The sequence below is a fragment of the Lissotriton helveticus genome, chromosome 8 (genome assembly GCF_964261635.1).
Source record: "Lissotriton helveticus chromosome 8, aLisHel1.1, whole genome shotgun sequence".
NCBI lineage: Eukaryota > Metazoa > Chordata > Amphibia > Caudata > Salamandridae > Lissotriton > Lissotriton helveticus.
Window position 1 is genome coordinate 1,183,221,589 of NC_136069.1, and position 19,046 is coordinate 1,183,240,634.

Consider the following 19,046-nt stretch of genomic DNA (forward strand, 5'->3'; position numbering starts at 1 on the left):
AACTGTATATCTACCCTGGGTTCACCTAGTGAACCGTCCGACTTGTCTGGTTTAGCTGACCTGTCACTGACCCAACGCACTCAATAGGTGACTGAAGATACAGAGCGCTGCGAAGCACTCTGTCCGAATTTGACCATAGACTGAGGTTCTACTGAACCTTAAAGTGCTGGCAAGCACTTAGCTGGGAGTTCGCTGACCCAATCGGGGTCTTGATCGATAGCTGCAGAACGGGTGGAGCGCAGGCGTTGCTTCCGAACTGTGGGTTCCGGTCCTGTCCTAAAGAGGGTCCTGTCCTGAGGGTTTGCTGTCCTGTCCTGAGGGTCCTGTCCTGATTCCTATTCCGAGGGTATCCTGTCCTGTCCTGGGTGTCCATTCTGCACCTGCTGTCCTTTGAGGGGTATCCTTCCTTGAGGGTTTCCTGTCCTTAACTAACCCGTGGCCAGGGTTTGGTTTCCACACCTTTCTAGGTAAATATTGCTCTGAAAACTCTTTAAATCTTGCACCTTCTGAATTTCTAACTTTTGCTTTAATAAAGTTCATCATTGCATATGTTATAATTTCCATGCCTTTCCGCAACTATTGAAAGTCAATTACATATTTTCATAAGTTTTGTTCCTATGTCTTCTCACTTGTTAGAAATTATATTTTGCATTGCAGTTTGTCATTTTCTGATATGGTCTAGAACTTCATTGCCTAGATTGTTCAAAGGCCCATTCACCTTAAGTGAAGCGTGTTACTCTTTATAGGCCCTCCTACAGTTATCCATGCATAAACTGTCCATGCTTAAACATTTCTGAGATTTTATAGTATTTTCCCATCTGCATTCCATATTACATTTGAATGATTACCCTGTCATTATTTCTTTATGCCTATATAATTTACGTTATCTTGGTTGTTGATTGCCTTATTTTACTGTACCTCATGCAAGAAAATAATGAACTTTAGATAAACATTTTAAAACTTCCAGTTGTCCGTGGTCATTTAAACAGTATTTGAATGTTATTGGCTGGGTTTGTATTTTGCTGCCTTTCTTTTACAGCTAGCTCCCTGATTCATTGTGGTCATTAGGTACCTGCATCGGTGGATGGTAAGTCGGGTGCACTGAGAAATATTAGCAGGGAACACACACACATCAACTTGGTAGAGCTCGTGAAGTCACCCGATCGATGTATATGGTGGTTTGAAAGTATATGGGCCCTGAAGCCGGAAACGGCGAAAACTATTGGTCGGGTGGCCTCGCGCGCTCTATCAGTATTATCCATCCAGATTTTGGTGAAATGAGCCTTAACCTGCTGCTAACCTAATTTGCAGGCCAAAAGGGGGCCAACCTTGTTCACCCCTCAAAGCACCTCTCTTTCAGGGCCAGAGGGGAGTTCTCTGCTTTGCGGCCCTGTCCGCTCTCAGCTGTCCCCTCAGCATAGCAAATTTTTGTTTGTTGCGTCTTGAGGTTGTTGTTCGGTTGACTCTCTCGAGAGTCTTAATCTCTGCAACTAGATTTGTCTCTATCAGCCTTGCTTTCCTTTCTCTAGCTGTAGCAATGATCGAGACCACCCCCCTGATAGTAGCTTTGAATCCACCTCAAAGCATATGGGGCGGCGTATTCCGGAGGGCGTTAAAATCAAAGTAGTCCATAATCCCCTTATGGATCTCCGCTGTGTCTACTGGCTCCCTAAGAAGGTGTATGGGGAAACGTCATCACGTAGTTTTTCCACGGGTTCCGAGACCACCCGACCCCACCAGCTCGACAATTGCATGGTCTGAGATGAAGATTTCAGAGATAGTCACCGCTTCAAGGTTAAGAAGGAGGTAGTGTGTGAAGAAAACGTAGTCAATGCTGGAATAGGAGGTGTGAAGGTGAGAACAAAACAAGGAGTCTTGTATGCCAGGTTGTCTATAATGCCAAGCTTTGATTAACCCCAGATCTGCTAAGTGGCACTTAAGCTCGGTGGATATCGTGCCTGTGCCCTGATAGGATGCCGCGCTTTGATACAGTTTTGGTTCCCACAACAGACTGAAGTCCCCTCCCACCATGACGTCTCCCACCCCCTCCCTCAATTGGACTCGGAGTTCCTGATGTATAGGTCCTGCGCTTGTTTGGGGTGGTATAAATTAAATATGGGTATGGTGAGGGGGCAGGAGCCCCACAAGACATTTAGGGCCTTATTTACAAGGAGTTAACACAGCACGGTGCCACAAGCCATTTGGCTGCGCCGCGCTGCGTTAATTCCGAAGCAAAGGGATGCGTCATATCTTCAATTATATGATGGAACACTTTGCTCTCCATGGGCTGGCGCACAATTAGCTGCCATGCGCCAATGCTGGCACCCGGGTCCCTGCGTCACGGGGATGATTGTTTTTGTGCAGGAACGGACACCTTCCTGCACAAAAAAAATCACAAGAGGTGATTTCCTTTTCCTATCCGTGCTGCAGGATGCATCATGCATAGAAAGGTGAAAAAAACGAGAAGAAAATAAAACATTTCTCCTCATTGCGCCCTTCCCAACGCCTCCCCTGGGGAGGTGTACCATTCAGGCGCATTCCCAGGTTTACGATTTCTCATAAATCTGCGAATGTGTCAGGTTCCATGGGTGTTGCATGGGAACACCCACAGTAACACCCATGGAACGCCACTTTCAAGCAAAGTGCTGCATGTAAAGGGGCCTTATTTACAAGGACAGGAAAAGCCATGCAGGTTGGCTTTTTGTATCCTTTTAAATATGGGGCAGCAAAATGCGGCCACCGGTGCGTCACCAAAAGTGACACACTGGTGGCGCAAGGGGCTTGTAAATAAGCCCCTTAGTTCTAACAAATGCCCTTTTCTGTCTTTGACAACCTTCAGAACCGAGGTGCAGAATCCTGCCTTGCACAGAATGGCCACCCCTAGTGGTTTGGTGGGAGCGTGGGACCAGAAGCGATGGGGGTATTTCGGGTGTGACATGCCCTCCACCCACAAGAGGTGAGTCTCCTGGAGAAGGATGACATCAGGATCTTGTTTAAGGAGGCATCTCCAAAACGGTCGGCGTTTGTTAGGAGAGTTCAGGTCCCAGATGTTTACGGAAAGCAGTTTAGTGTGGGGGGTTAGTCCTATGGCGGGGGAGGGCACGCAAAGCCAGAGGGTAAAACTGGAGGGGCGGGTCTGGCGGGTGTAGGTCAGGGTGGCCCGCAGGAGGGAGCGCCACTCCCGGTGGCAGCGGATGGATGTGACCACTGGTCTCAGATGGATTTTGTCTACGGGGGCAGGACAGATCAGGAGAGGTTTCGGTGCAATGTAGGGCTGCAAGCAATATTGTGGAAATCAGATCAATGGAGAGGTGGGTTCTTCCCCCCATTGGATACATGAGCATAAGCAAATACAACATAAACCAGAAAAATAAACGGGAAAGGGCCAACGAGGCCGAACAGTGACTTCTGCATTACGTCGAGATCTGTGGGGGTGCATAGAGATCCCACATAAATAATCAACCTCCCGGGGCGCAAAGCTCAGTGGGCGGGCCACAGACAATTTCTTCTGTCTCAATCTCCTCAAGGCAGTCAGTTGAGATGATCATAGGTTGGGCATGGGCAAATGGCAAAGGTTGTCTTCTGGATATCTGCGGTCTGCCGTAGCCGGGATCCAATGATTTTAGAGCATTCAAGCTAAGTCTCATCAGTGAGTGTTGTCCTGTTGTCCGTAGGTAAAGATATGAGTCTCATAAGCCCATGACTAGCCTGTTGTGGACATTAAGACCATAGAAAGAGAGTGAAGAAGCCTATATGCACACATTGTCAAATTTACAAAAGCAATTATAATTTATTATACATGTACTCTTTTTTAAAAAGAAAGAAAAATACTGCTCCAAAAAGATGTTGGCAAAACAAAACCAAACAGTTCACATGCCAAACCAGTGGCTAACAAACAGACATTATCTATACAAAAAGGAACAACAAAAGCAAATAGATGTGTCCTTTACAAATTATGGCCACAAAAAGCGTTGACGGCGTTTCAACTGCTAGGGAACTGTGCGGTCATCATCAGGACAAAGATTTGTTTTGAGCGTGTAATTTCTTAATATAGAACAAGCCAGTCGTAAATAGGATGGCGTATGGATAGAAATTCCAACTTCCGAATAATAAATGATTGGAGCAATCCTATATTTTGGGTCTAAGTGTATAAATGCTGCCCGCCGATATCTCCAAATGAGTGAATGTAGTGGGTGGCTTATAGTTGCGCCAACCAATCTGCCCAATTAATCAGCGAATTCGGTTCTCAAGAAGCACACAGCAAGGATTGCACGAACGAAGTCTTAATGTTTATTGTTTAATTGTTGATTTTGACCTTTTCACCTGAACCTCTTGTTAGGTGTAATAATCTATCGTCCCTGGTTCAGGGTAGTTGGACAGCCCCTGTTGTGGAAGCAGTTGGCAAGAGCCCCTTCTCCAGGCTCTGCAAGTGGGTTATGATGTCTTGCTTGGCCTCCTGCAGCTTCTTATCCTTTGCCACTCGTCATGTCAGCGTGATTGCACCATGCTCCAGTCTGGGCACCACCCCTCCCCAAGTCTTTCTTGCAGCGGGGAAAATACCCTGCCAGAAGCATCATCAGGAATGTCCAGCAATTTCTTTGCCTCGAACAGGGAACGCAAAGATCGCCTCTTCCGTTGCCACTGAAACATGAGAGCAAAAGGGTGAACCCACTGGTAGCGGATCTCCAGTTCTCTCAACTTGTCTGTGATCGGCTTGAAGTCACGTCGCTTGTGGAGAGTGACCGGAGAGAGATCTTGAAAGAGTGGGATGGTATTGCCCCAGATGATCAGGTCCGCTTTCCCCCTAGAGGCTCGCAGGATGGATTCCTTTTCAATGAAAAATAGAACCTTTGTTAGGATGTCTGGGGCTTATTCGGATCACCCCAGCAACACCCGGTTAGCCTTATCCAATGTCAGCGGGGGCCACTGTGTCTTCTCTGATCATTCAGCGGAGCTCGGTAGTTAAGTCAAGGTGTCGTTTCCCTCTGCACCCCTGGAGACCCCCTGTATATGGATGTTATTACAATGACCCTTATTTTCCAGGTCCTCTTGCTTAGCTTGTAACTCCCCTTTCGTTCGTCTTGCGCCGCTACATTGTGCCACAACAGTTCCTGGTCCTCTGTTCGACTATTCATTCCAGATCATCTACACACCGGTCCTGAAGGCATGTCTTGAAATCCATTTTGAGGGAGCCAATTTCGGAATTAATATCGTTGAGGCAGATGGGGTGGTGATCCGTTGTTTTCCATGTCTGCTGCTGGGGCCTCGATCCACAGGAAAGCGACAGAGCTTTCTTTGGCAGGTTTGAGACGTTGCATAGTGGGGGTGGTAGATACCAAGGTGGCAGATACTGGGGCACCTCGATGCATTGGTTCGGGCTCAGCTTTCTCGCGGTCCTGCTAAAGAGGCATAGGTGAAGGTGTGTGGAGCCCCCTGCTCCAGGCAGGGCAGGCAGGAATGAATGTGTGGATCCGGCACAAGAAGGAGAGGGGTGCTGCTAATGTGGGGCCAGCAGCAATGGGGCACAATCCTGAGCAGACCACAGGGTACGTTCACCCTCAGATGGGCCTTAAAGCACCCATTTGAGCCCCACCAACTTAGTAACCAGTTGCTGGAATATGATTTCTTTGGGGTCCCGCAGCAGCCCCAGTCCAAGCCAATCCCTTCTGTAGGTGCTCAGAGTGTTCATATACTGTGAGTAGTCACAGCAGTAAAGATTAGTCCCTCTCTGTGAGCTGGAGAAGCGCCGGTGTCAAGGGCAGAAGCAGGCCTCAGGACCCCTCAGGGGATTGCGCTGCATAGTCGAGGAGGGCGGTGCTAGATCTGCCTAGTCGCCAGTTGCAGGAGTATCAGTTCACTGGAGCCTGCATCGCCCCCACTCCAAATCTCTCCCCTCCCCATGTGCCCCTCTTTCCGTATATACTGCTGGGGCCAGCAGCACAAATGGTTTGCCCCTTGCCGGGAGGCCTCAGGAATGGGGCTATCCTATCAGGGTTGGTGGCAATCGGTCTGCCCGCCTTGTGGGGCAAAGCTGGCGTGGGGGGGCGGACACAAGTGTCAGCTTGGTCCGTGCCTCAGGCTCACCCTGAAGTCAGGCTGTAGGGATGCCGGGGAGGGAGACCTAGAAAGTCCCTGAGCCGCAGGTGGCAAGTCCTCTGTAGGTCGGTGCAGGCCTGCGGGCCAGTCTGCATGCCCGCCTGGGCCTACGTCTTTGTGGCTGCTGAGGAGCACCTCACAGAGCGGCCCACACTTGCCGATCCCCAGACGATCCTTGGCCCCCACCAACTCTGCCTCTTACCATGTGGGGGGTGGGTCCGTTGCCGGTGGCTGCATCGTTCATTGCCCCACGATAGGGGCCACCTTGCTGAAGATGCGGCCTACAGGCTGACGAGTTTGTCAGGGACCCCTCAGTGTCTCAGCAGTTCCATGCCTCGCCGTGATGCTGGATGGAACTGGATCGCAGGAGGCTGATCAATCCCAGGCCTGGGTCGGGCAGCGCGACTGGACTGTGCTCCCATAAATGGCAGCCCAACGTAGCATTGTCGGGCGTCCGTGCCTGCATGTTCCCCCGGGGAAACCACTGCTTCATAATCGATGACCCGTTAAACAGCTCCAGTGACTGTTAATATATAGAATTTCTCCAACTTCTGTTAGTGGTTTGTCGCAATTTAAAATATTTACAGGGCGGAAGTTGTGTTCTAAACGTATTCCCTGGTGGCATTCGAAGTATTGTGGGGTAAAAAATGAGGGTCGCTTTGGTAAGAGTCGTAAACGTGTTGATGTATACAACACAAGAAGAAACAGTATTTTGATAAGAATAAAAGTAAGTCTTGCCACCACCATTCTAAGTGAGTGAATGGGTCAGGATTAAATACCCTAGGATTGCTGAGAAAGGATTATCTAGCTGAATGGGTCCTTTCAGGGTTGTTCAAGTTTTCAGGCAAAGTTGTGAGGGTACAAGGAAGCAACATCTGGAATCTGAAGAGGGTTTCATGGTTGTGTGGTGCATGTTTGGTGGTAGATTGAAGTGAAGTGGGGGAGCGGAGATATGTTCTTGTATATGTCAGGATGAGATGTGCCAGTTTTTCAAGATGATATGCAAGAGATGAGCCTCTACCTGGGCCAAGAGGTGGGTGTTCTGACATAGTTGTTTTGAATAATGTTGGGTCTCTGGCTGTGCACCATGAGGAATTGAGCATTGAAATACCAGGATGAGACAGGTGCCTGAGAAGTTTCCTTATTTTGTGTGTTTTTAGCTCTTGAGTATGTGTTGTGATTAAGTTTGCATATACTGGGTATGTAGAGCACTTTTTTGTTTTTTACTATTGATTTTTCAGTATTCATTAGTCTTTATTCGATCATTTATAATCATAAAAGACACATATCATACATAAAAGTGTCATAAAAACCAAGCGTTTAAAACTGGCAATAAATGCTGTAATCATACAAAAATTTTAAAAACAAATTGTTTCCATTATCGAATCCTGACAACGTATGTAGCTAAAATCAGTGCATTCTAATATTATTTATTGACTAGTTAAGGTTCCACTCTCAAAGACTAAGCTGCGTCCTCTACAGCCATCAATTGTTTTTTCCTCAGAACCCATGCCCACTTCAAGAATTTAGTTGTAGCTAGAACAATATCTGGGCATGTGTTTGTGACTAAAATACGCATTGCTGTCCTACAGGATCTCGTACCGAGATTAGCACACAGAGGTTTAAGCCATCTCCGACGAGGATCCTGATACATCGGGCACTCGAACAACATGTGCGTTATTAACTCTTCCCTATTGCAGCAAAAGGGGCACTTAGGCGTCAAGGCCCTTTCCCATTTGGCTGCAAATGATCTTAGTGGAAGGGTGCCCACACGAAATTGGTGATAAGGTTTTCTATCACCAGCATTAGTAATCAGATTCCAATATGGTTCTGCTTTAGTTATGAATTTATGGTCGTAGAAGGTACCTGTGGGTGACGAACTACTGGCCTTAGACAGGTTCTTCTTTGTTATCATGTCCCAGTAAAGCCCTTTATAATGGATTTTGCTGGGAAACGAATTCCCTACTGGGTCCACCCATAAATGACTGAGGCCCATTTCAAACAGATTGAGCTTAATCTTCTGGAACCATCTGATTTTGGAGGCCGAGTCTAGATTCTTTACATGCAACATTGCGTTAGCGTACGGAGCCAATTCTACAGTGGTCCACAGTCACCTCCAATAAGCCAGAGGTCTGAAGCCTGCAACCTCTTCAATCGAGGTGCCACCTAAATCTAATAACAGAGGCTTCATGAGGGTGGATTGCGGTAGGGCAGTCAAGGATCTTAAAAAATTGTTCTGTGCTAGAACGAGGGGAGATACGTTTTCCAGCCCGCAGAGCTCAGCACCATCAAGCATGGATGATCTTATTTTCCCATTATAAATTGCTACGGCTGGCCCTATAGGTTTGGTGAAAGATAACCTATGTTCCTTCAGTAGAGCTCCCGCTAGCTGGTTGTGTCTAAGGGCTAAAAGCTCTATTTGAGGCGCCCAATTCATTTTCCTGCTCATCGTTACCCCTAGATAAGTAAATGTGTTTGTTTGCTCTAGGGGTATATTATCCATTATGACCTTGCCTTTGGACAGTTTGTGTCTATGCAATACCATGTACTTGGTTTTGTCGACATTTATTGCAAGCTCATGGTTTTTGCAAAAGACAACAAATTGATCAAGGGCTCGTTGCAGACCAGACTGGGTTTTTGATAAAATCAGAGTGTTGTCCGCAAACATCAACAAGGGAACCCTAGTTCCGGCAAGGGATGGAGCCTCTGTTGGATAATTAGAGTAGTAGGCAATAACCCTATTTATAAAAAGGGAAAAAAGAGTGGGAGCAAGAACACACCCCTGGCGCACTCCTTTAGTAACTGGGAACGCTTCGGTCAATTCGCCCTGTGTGCCCCATCTTACTTTAGCATAATTTGCCTCATGTAATTTAATAATAAAAGCGAGAATCTGAAAAGGCATTCCAGCCTCCTTTAATGAGTCCCACAGCTTACAGCGAGGTACTAAATCAAATGCTGATTTTAAGTCAACAAATGCTGCATATAAAGTTCCCCCAGCTAGTATTACTGTGGACCAATATATCATCACAAATCGAAATACCTGGTCTATTGTGCTTACGTGGGATCGAAAACCCGCTTGATAGGTAGATAAAACATTCTGCTCAGTAATCCACTCATTAATTCTACCTAATACTAGTCTCGCAGTTAATTTCTGTAGTGTGTCAATCAGGCTTATCGGCCTGTAGTTACTGGGACTAGCACGGTCTCCTTTTTGGGTTTCGCCTGCCGAAGGCTGCGCTCTGCGCAGCTCTTCAGCGCAGGTGAAATCCTATGTCGTCAATAAGGACTCCTGGAACGTCCCCCGGCTCTCATTGGCTAGCTCCATAAATGGAGGCTAGCCATTGAGTGCCGGATCTGTCCATCAAGGCTGGACCAGATTCGGGGGCGTTCCGGAGATTTTTTCCCAGGGCGGAGTTACGTTTTTTCCCGTTCCCTCCCCTTTCACTGAAAGTGAATTCAGATGCGCTGTCCATTCCCGCCCCCTCTGTGTGCCTTTCCGCCCCCCTCGCTGTCCTGTGCACGTTTCCCGCCGTCCGTGTCCTCTCCCGCCCCCTCCCGCCGTCCGTGTCCTCTCCCGCCCCCCTCGCTGTCCTGTGCACGTTTCCCGCCGTCCGTGTCCTCTCCCGCCCCCTCCCGCCGTCCGTGTCCTCTCCCGCCCCCCTCCCGCCGTTCGTGTCCTCTCCCGCCCCCTCCTGCCGTCCGTGTCCTCTCCCGCCCCCTCCCGCCCCCTCCCGCCGTCCGTGTCCTCTCCCGCCCCCTCCCGCCGTCCGTTGTCCTCGTAGGTGCTTGTTCCTTTTGAAATGGTTTATTTGCTGTTTAAAAGATGGCGGAAAAATAGTACTTCATTAGTGGGTAGTTTAAACGTTTGTCCTTTTTCTGTTTCAACACATTGACGTTTGCAATGGGCGTATATCCTCTATGTCTATGGTCTGTGGTCGTGCACCGTGCCATCCAATTTGTTCTCTTTCATTTTCCCATTTGGCAAGAGTCGCGACACTATTTTCCGCATCAGACATGTCTCTGGTGCGGCTGCCGCCTGAGGGACGGGTTAGCCTGCTCAGTTTTTTGCTGGGTCTGTCTGTTCTGTTACTGTCGCTGCTTCCTGGACTGGAGCCGCTGTTAGGTGGGACACCTGGATGGTTAGCGCTAGCTGTATACATCGCAGGACTGAATGGGCTGCTGTTGTTGCTATATCGTGCACTGCTTTACCAGGTACTCCGATTCTAAGTATATACTACAATTATTCCGCTCCCCATATACCCAACTCTTAACACTTGAAAAGGCACTCCAGTGCCTCCTGCCTTCATGCTCTCCATGACTCTCAGTTTTTTATTTGCCAAGATATGAATACAGACTGGCAGTCAGCTGGCTTTAGAGTAGAATTGCTTTCCTACCCAAGCCATTGGCCAAGTTGCTGGGTGCAGATCCTTAGTGTCAAGCTGTGCTAGTGGTCAAATAGAGTAGGTTGAAGCATTTGAATAAAATGTATAGTGTGACACTCCTTTACTGTAGGCGATGTAGGACGCACAATGACTTGAAATGGTGTTTAAATGCAAGAAGACTGTGTTTATGAGACCGAGGATGCGCGATTGTTTTTCTGTCAGGTTTACATATCTTGAGTGTAAAGATTCGCTGCTTTTATCTGTTTTTTTGCAATTCATTTCCGTAGCCAGATAACTTTTATAATATTTTGAATTGTGTATGCCTACTTTTGCTGTTGTCTTTTTGTCGTTATATTCTACAGTACCCTGTGGCTGTCATTTTACAGTTTCTATTAAAGGCATGGCTGTAATATTAAAACGTTGACATTACTGTGCAGTAATTATTGGCAGCTGTTAATGCAATTTTGCCTTTATTTTGTTTTAAAATTGCCTACCTTGTATTCATTGTTATTGGTTGTTATGAGATACTCAATAAATGTTTGACTGACTTGAAATGACAGTGAGCAGTCTGCATAACGTTGTATAGTCACCTTGTCGTAGAGATTCCTCTCTATACCCAGAAACCACCTGCTGTCCCAGATATTGGTGATTTTCACCCAGTTTTATTTAACTTGTAGTCCGGCATTTAGAATGCCTAGTTGTAAGGTGGAGGGTTGAACGAGATTCTTAAAAGTACACGATATTCATGAAGCCCTGCAGGAATATGTTCAAGCATTGAAGGCACTCCGATGTTCAATGACAATTAAATAAAGAATGATAGATCATTGAGATGAGTTAAAAGGATAGAAATCTCCATCTGCAAGTTAGTCACCCATTCCGATGAGATGGCTTGGGAGGTTGTCTGCTGAATTGATCTGTATGTAATTTTAAGTTTATAAGTGCCAGTGAAATATCGTTGTGGGTTAATGCACGCCACCCAATTGTGTAACTCCCTATTGTTAAGTCTGGCTCTTATAACATGCCCACGTTCGGGAACAGAGAAGTGGGAGACATTGAAAAAGTCAGTGGAAATGAATTTGCACGCTAACTTGCACTGAAGTGGGCGATTTTCTAAATGTGAGACAGCTGAAATGAAGCCTTTTTGTCTGCAAAATTAGAAGCCTCTCTCCCTAAATTAAAATTGTTGCCATATATGCATAGACCGCGTCAGGTGGCTGCTTAATCTCATAACCCGACAATGCCCCATACCGAGAGGGCCAATGGGCGAGCCTCATTCCGTCATTGGTTTACTGGGTTACCCGTTACATTTTGGGACCAGACCACAGCATTTCGTGGACATTAACATTTTAGGCAGGTGCATTGATGATTGAGGAACTGACTGTATTCATTTCGTTTGCTTCTTGCTGTAAGCAGCATAAGTCAACATAACAGCAGCAGTGTGTCATAGTTATTAGAATATAGCAGTGAAACCACCTGTCTGCTCTTGTGATCCTCAGAGTACGGGGTGTGGCTCTTCTCCCTTGCCCAGAGGCTCTTATTCTACTCAAGCCTCTGTCTTGCACGTAGGAGTTCCTTGGGTGCTTCTCTGAACTTCAGAGCGCTGGGTGTGGTTATCTTTCTGCTCATGTCTGGCAGTGCTCCGGCTTTCGTCTAAGAGTACTTGCAAAATCAGCAGTTGTAAATTGAGAAAATCCTGTGCACAAAAAGTATGTTTATCAAGGAAAATTAATCTTCTCTCTATTGACACTGTTTGTCCTTGTTCTGCCAAATCTGTTTGGTCGCGCCACTCTCACCCAGTGTCTTCTCATTTTTTTATTTCAATGCACTGATCAGGAGTTGAGGCCAATCCTTTAAAACTAGTAAGTTAACCAAGCATTAGCAAACCCAGACCTGATATTTTAGGTAGGGTATTTCACATAGCATGATTGTAACTCTAGGAGCAATGGAACACCTTGCACAAATGACACTTTTATGATGGTAGGCACTATATGTGCTGTACGTAGAATGTTTTCTGTGCTTCTGACTGGTATTGGATGGCGGCTGGAGGAAGCTAAAAAGTTGCTTGTTTCACCATGCCATACCACAACAGGAAATGGCTGTCAACAGTCCGCAGAGAGAATTTTAAAAAGGCGTAGTGTGTGTGTGTGTGTGTGTGTGTGTGTGTGTGTGTGTGGTAGTAATTGCTGTCTGCTGAGCTCGTCCGTAGGGTACAATAGTTCTCACATTTGCGAGATATTAAGCTATTGGCAATGTAAATGACAATGCCATTTATTTATCTGTTTTCAAAACCAGCACATAAATAAAAATGTTGTCATTTACAATGCCAATAGCTCTAACTTCTCCAAAGGCGAAACCGTTGCATTGTAAATGCTTGTTTATATATGGGTATTATTTCTGCCCCACGCCAGGTATCTGGTACAGGTGTACCTTTAGCAATTGCATTTACAATTATGTGAATATACTCTATCCAGATTTTTCGATCCTGTTTATAGAGGTCAGCTGGGATGCAGTCCGTCCCCGGGGCCCTTCCCGGAGGCAATCTATCCAAAGCTTTGTCGATCTCAATTTTAGAAAAGGATAGGACTGGCTCTCCATTGGCCTCTGGGTCCACGACGAAGCAACTATGTGAGGAATCAAATTGTCGTTTAAAGTGCTGGACCCAAAGTTCGGGGGGACATTATTATTTGGTATTTTGCTTGTTGTGTGGTTGCCCCATTTAACAATTTCCCAAAATTTGGTCCAGTTCTTTCCTTCCGAGGCATTTGTCAACCCCGCCCATCTTTCCTTATCATAGTCTTTCCTAGCCTTATTTTGAACCATTTTGTAGTTTGCCCTTGCTTCTCTTACTTGCTGGGGGTCTCCGCTTTTTATTGCTATAGATAATTTGCGAAATACGCTACCCCAAGCCTCATTATACCACTTGGATCCTGCAAGGGGGTAGGGTTTCGCTGGTTTCCTTATTTTTTTTGGTGATCATTGACTTCAAGTTTAGAAAAAAAACGTCATGGGACTTTATGATGTCGGATAAATGTGATGAATTATTGCCCTCGATTTCTCGGCGATTCAACAGGGCGAGGGTCTCTACCGTGGAGGATTGGATCTGCTCCTGCAGGTCTTCATCATCTACTACCGCCACCCACTTTAGCCGGCGACAGTCCTGCGTTACTTATATTCACCTCTCCTATCGTAGAGACAGTGCTTGGACAAGGCTGACCTGTACCAATCCTAGATAGGGTCAATATTAAAGGATCGTGGTCACTTTCCGGTCTATTGTTTTTCCCATGTTTTGTTTGTTTTATCTTCTTTTGTGAGTTGTTGTTAAGGGGAGAGGTATGTTGCATGGGTAATGAACCATTCGGTTCACAATGTTATCTTTTATTAGGATTCTGGAGTTTTGGGGGAAGGATTTGGAATGCAGGAAGAGGGAGTTGGTTTTAATGGTATAAGACAGTTGTTATGAAGTATTTCTAGACATCCAATTGCTGCAAATGGGAAAATCCCTATATTTAAAATTCTGTTATGACACAGTCACAATTGGGACATTTACCACATTATGGAATGCTGGCAGCAATGATGCTCCCTGACTGTTTGCACTTTGTGCCTCTGAAAGCCTATCCCACGTGCTGTTCTTCTGCCCAGCTTATCAAAAGCCCAGAGAGAAATGGATACGTCCATTGTGTAAATGTCTTGGCATCCGGAGGCATATGGAGGCCTCAAGGTTATTGAAGGGTTACACATCCACTCACACTGTTTTACCATAAGTAACTAACTCTTCTCAGTGGGGCTAATAAGGAAAGGAAGGGCCTAAAAGTCTAGGCTAGAATAATTTGGCCTGATTACAGATATTCTCTAGCTTGAGAACTCGATTGTTTAAGATGGCCAGCTACTTTTAACTCTTATACATGGTTTGACTGCATATTCAAAGAGAACTATTCTGTTGATTACTTGCCCAATTTGATATTGAATTGCTAACAGGTGCTTCTTAGCACATGTACTTGTTTTAACCTTTTAATGTGTTGTTTTGATTTTGTTTAAATGGAGTACTGTAAATAGAGATTTAGGATTGATTGAAAATGTAGGGACTTATTTACAAGCCCCTTGCGCTGCGACACTTTTTGTGACGCACTGGCGGCGAAACCTGCTGTCCTATATTTACAAGGACACGTAAATCCACCCTGCATGGCTTTTCAAGTCCTTGTAAATATGGCCCCTTTACATGCAACACTTTGCGTGAAAGGGTCCTGCCATGGGTGTTGCTGTGGGTGTTCCCATGCAACACCCATAGCTGCTGTCGCATTTGCAGATTTACAAGAAATCGTAAACCTGGAAATGCATCAGAATGCTACCCTGGGAGGCACAAGGAGAAATGTTTTAATTTCTACTAATTTTTTTTCTCTTTCTAGGCGTGCAGCATTCTGCATATCACATAGGAAGACCAAATCACCTCTTGTATTTGGTTTTGTGCAAGGAGGTGTCCCATCCTGCACAAAAACAATCATCCCCGTGACGCAGACACCTATGCAGCATGGTGCAAGGGTGCCTGTGTCGGCTCATGGCAGCTAATTGTGCGCCAGCGCAGGCGAGAGCAAAGGGATCCGTCATATAGTTGTAGATATGACGTATTCCTTTGCGTCGGAATTAATGCAGCAGGGCGCAGCCAAATGGCTTGCGGCACCGCGCTGTTAATTCCTTGTAAATAAGGCCCGAAATGTTTGCTTATTTTATTTAATATAAGTTAACTAATATATAAGTTATAATATAAATATGCTTTGCACCCATATGCCCTTTGTGGACTTTACTTTCTTTTGTCAATCTATATATTGCTTCACGGACACTAGAGACAGGTCCAGTGATGCAATTGAAAGCATTGCAGCTCCTTGCCCTTCTTTAACGCTCTCATTTTGCTTGTGGTTCCTCCCTGCTGTCCATGTGTCACTCTCTTCCCTCTTCTGCCGGTCCAGCGTTCTGTGAGTCCAGTCACCCCCCTCACGCCTCCGCTGCATGGCGACGGCATCAATGGGCCGGCGCTGCAGCTGCGCCGGTGTGAAAGGGAAGAGAGACGCTGCCCTCCCTCTGCCCGCTGTAAATCAGACCCTCTCTCTGCTCAGGCTGGCACCGGCGGCAGGATGGCTCGGCGCCCCGTGCACCGTCTCTGCAGACCCGACCGCAGGGGGTGTTGGGCCCCTTGGCAACGTTGGCAAACAGGTATGGTGGTGGATTTGGTTTGGCGGGTAAGCGTCTGAATGCAAACACCTTCGGGTAAAGTCCGCGCTATATAAAACGCATAAAATAAAATTTAAAAAAAACGGAACATGGATTGCGTTTTCCCTTGGGTAAATGAAAAGTCGTGGGGGAGGGGGTGCACAGGAAACGAAAGTAGTACGGTTTCGAAATGATTGTAGTTGAGACGAGTGCAGATTCACATTCTCCGAGTTCTAACATATGTTACTCCTCGCGGATGGTGCCTGTTGCAGAATCTGTACATAAAACGAACTACCTCAGAGGCACTGCGCATCGCACAGTCGGCTGTGTCCACCGTGCCAGGGGTTCGTTCACGACGTACCGTGTCTGTGGTATTTGTTTTTGCACGAGGGATGGGTACCAGGAGGGTTGTCTTGGCAACGGTAAAACACTGACTTTGTGAGAGGAATACAGGACCCAGTAAAGGAAGGGGCGGGGCGGTCAAATATGGACGGGAGTGAAGGCGGGAGGCCGTTGACAAGGGAAACACAACAGCAGGTGCATCATCACAGGCCAGGGAAACCGTTTCCTGAATGGCTGGAGACTGGTGGCCTCGCCTCGCGAGGTTAAGCCCACACATATGCCAGAACTCCCGATATTTGCAGCGCAATTAATTGATCTATTACCGAAGAGATTAATCTTGCCCCGTTTGGGTGTGATTGCAAACATCTATGATATCATGGCGAAAGTTTGGCATCACTGTAACTCTCAGTATCTGTTTTGCTCTTTTTGTACCTTTGTTCCAAAGTAATGTACGCAGTTTAGTTGTGGGTTATCGTACTCGTGGTTTCAAAGCAACTTTTTACTGTAAGTGTACCTTTTCTTGCGTTAACATTTCCTCACATTTTGCTTCAATGAAAGAGGTGAAGCGCATTTTAGTTTTGAGAGTCCTTCGGAGGAGTGATACAGTATGTGCATGCCAGCTTTTGGAAACAGAAAAGAGGGGGCTGGTGAAAAAATCGGGGGAATTTATTTCCCCCTTAACTAATATTGAAACCGATACAATTTTAGGTGGAAGCCAGCTAAAATAAAGCCATTTTTTACTTTAAAAATCACGAGTCTGGCCTGAATCTCGTCTATTGGCATGTATGAAAGTGGCAGTTATAAAACAGTGTTACAGCAAATATTTGCTGGGTCTAAACTGGGGAGGCTTGTCGAGCAAAAGAACGATGGATTTAACTCAGGTCTTTTGACTGGGTGAGAATGTTTGCATTGTCAGCATTCCATCCACCATTTATTTGCTGTAACACTTTTCGCCCTAAGTGCGCCAGTTAGCCCAGATGTGGGTCCCTTGCTCACTGTGCCACTGGATTCAAGCTAGCCTGGCTGATGAAGGGTAATACCCTGAAACCGGTCCCAGGATGCTTGTTTCCGGTCCAGGGAGGACCTGGCTTGGCAGTTCGGGCTGGACTGTTCCCATGAGGCACAGGGTCAAGACGGATTTGCATTTGGCTGGGTCTAAACTGGGGTGGCATGGTGAGCAAACAAACTATGGATTTAACCCAGATCTCTTGACTGGGGGAGAATGTGTGTATTGTCAGCATTCCGTCCATAATTTGTTTGCTGTAACAGTTATAAAACAATGGCATCTTCACAGCATAATGTGCTAGTGTCTGTTCAGTAACATAGACTCATGGGAGGCTCATTAATGGTGGCTGAGGGGAAAGGGTCTGTAGTTATCCTTTTGAAAAGTAACTTTTTTTATAAATAGATTTTGCTATTTTTTTAATGTTGTGGATTTGTGAGATTGTGTTGACGATGAAGACAGTGGACAGTTTCCCACGCCCTTATTGGTATTCATTCACATGGCATGTAACAGATTGGTTTAATGGATTGACATTTTAGAAATTGTTATGCTGGTTATTTTATGGAGGCTTTCCTCTTTCTCTGCTAGGAGCATAGGTTTTGGTATTCTTTGGTATTTGCTGTGCTTGATGTCCTTCTGCAGGTTGCTTCTTATCTTCAAAGCTTTGGTGGTTTTTCTAATGGCTGGTGGCATATTGCTAAGGTAGACGTGAAATATATCTAAAGGTCACCAAGATCCAGATTTGCTATTCTGACCGAGCCACGCCACTCACCACGGACCTTCTCTGAGTCAGCCTGCTGAACCGCTGCTGCTCGCCGGACCCGCTGCGCGGGTCCCGCTTCGCGGTGTCAGCGGCTGTTTGTATTTTTGCAAGGGCTTTCAGCTGGTGACCGGCAGGGCTGCGAGGAAACTGCGGGTGGACTCCACGGACCAGGAGTCCCCGCGCGCCCGTTTCCAGCTGGGCTCCTCTCCCTGCCGGCCCCGCCCCCATCTACTGCATCTATTTAGTGGCTCTCTGCCCTTCCCTCGGCGGATTTGCTATTCTGACCGAGCCACGCCACTCACCACGGACCTTCTCTGAGTCAGCCTGCTGAACCGCTGCTGCTCGCCGGACCCGCTGCGCGGGTCCCGCTTCGCGGTGTCAGCGGCTGTTTGTATTTTTGCAAGGGCTTTCAGCTGGTGACCGGCAGGGCTGCTAGGAAACTGCGGGTGGACTCCACGGACCAGGAGTCCCCGCGCGCCCGTTTCCAGCTGGGCTCCTCTCCCTGCCGGCCCCGCCCCCATCTACTGCATCTATTTAGTGGCTCTCTGCCCTTCCCTCGGCGGATTTGCTATTCTGACCGAGCCACGCCACTCACCACGGACCTTCTCTGAGTCAGCCTGCTGAACCGCTGCTGCTCGCCGGACCCGCTGCGCGGGTCCCGCTTCGCGGTGTCAGCGGCTGTTTGTATTTTTGCAAGGGCTTTCAGCTGGTGACCGGCAGGGCTGCGAGGAAACTGCGGGTGGACTCCACGGACCAGGAGTCCCCGCGCGCCCGTTTCCAGCTGGGCTCCTCTCCCTGCCGGCCCCGCCCCCTTTGTAACCCGTGGATATTATTAAGAGGTGTAGTCATACCCGCGGCGCGGGAGCGCGCGGGAGCGCCGGGAGAAGCCCGGGACAAGGGCGGGACCGTCTGTGGCCGTCCGGGGCCGTAGGAGGCCGGGCTGGGCCAGGTTATTGACACTTTGTACTGTATTTATTGCCAGCCTATCCTATTGTGTTTTTAAATAACTGTTGAAGGGTTCTGTTATGAGTCAGTCTGCCCCCCCTGGTGTAGGGAACTCGGTTCTCGGTCCACTTGATAAATTTTTAAAAAAATCTACAAAGGAACTTGATATGGACTTACTCCTAGCCGAACGAAGAGCCGAGCGTCGTCGCTCAATTGAGCATCTGAAGAGAAATTCAATGCAGTCTTTAACTGTCTCGAATTTCACCCATGATATGGTTGGGGATGGGCAGAGTTTAATTGATGCTGATGTCAC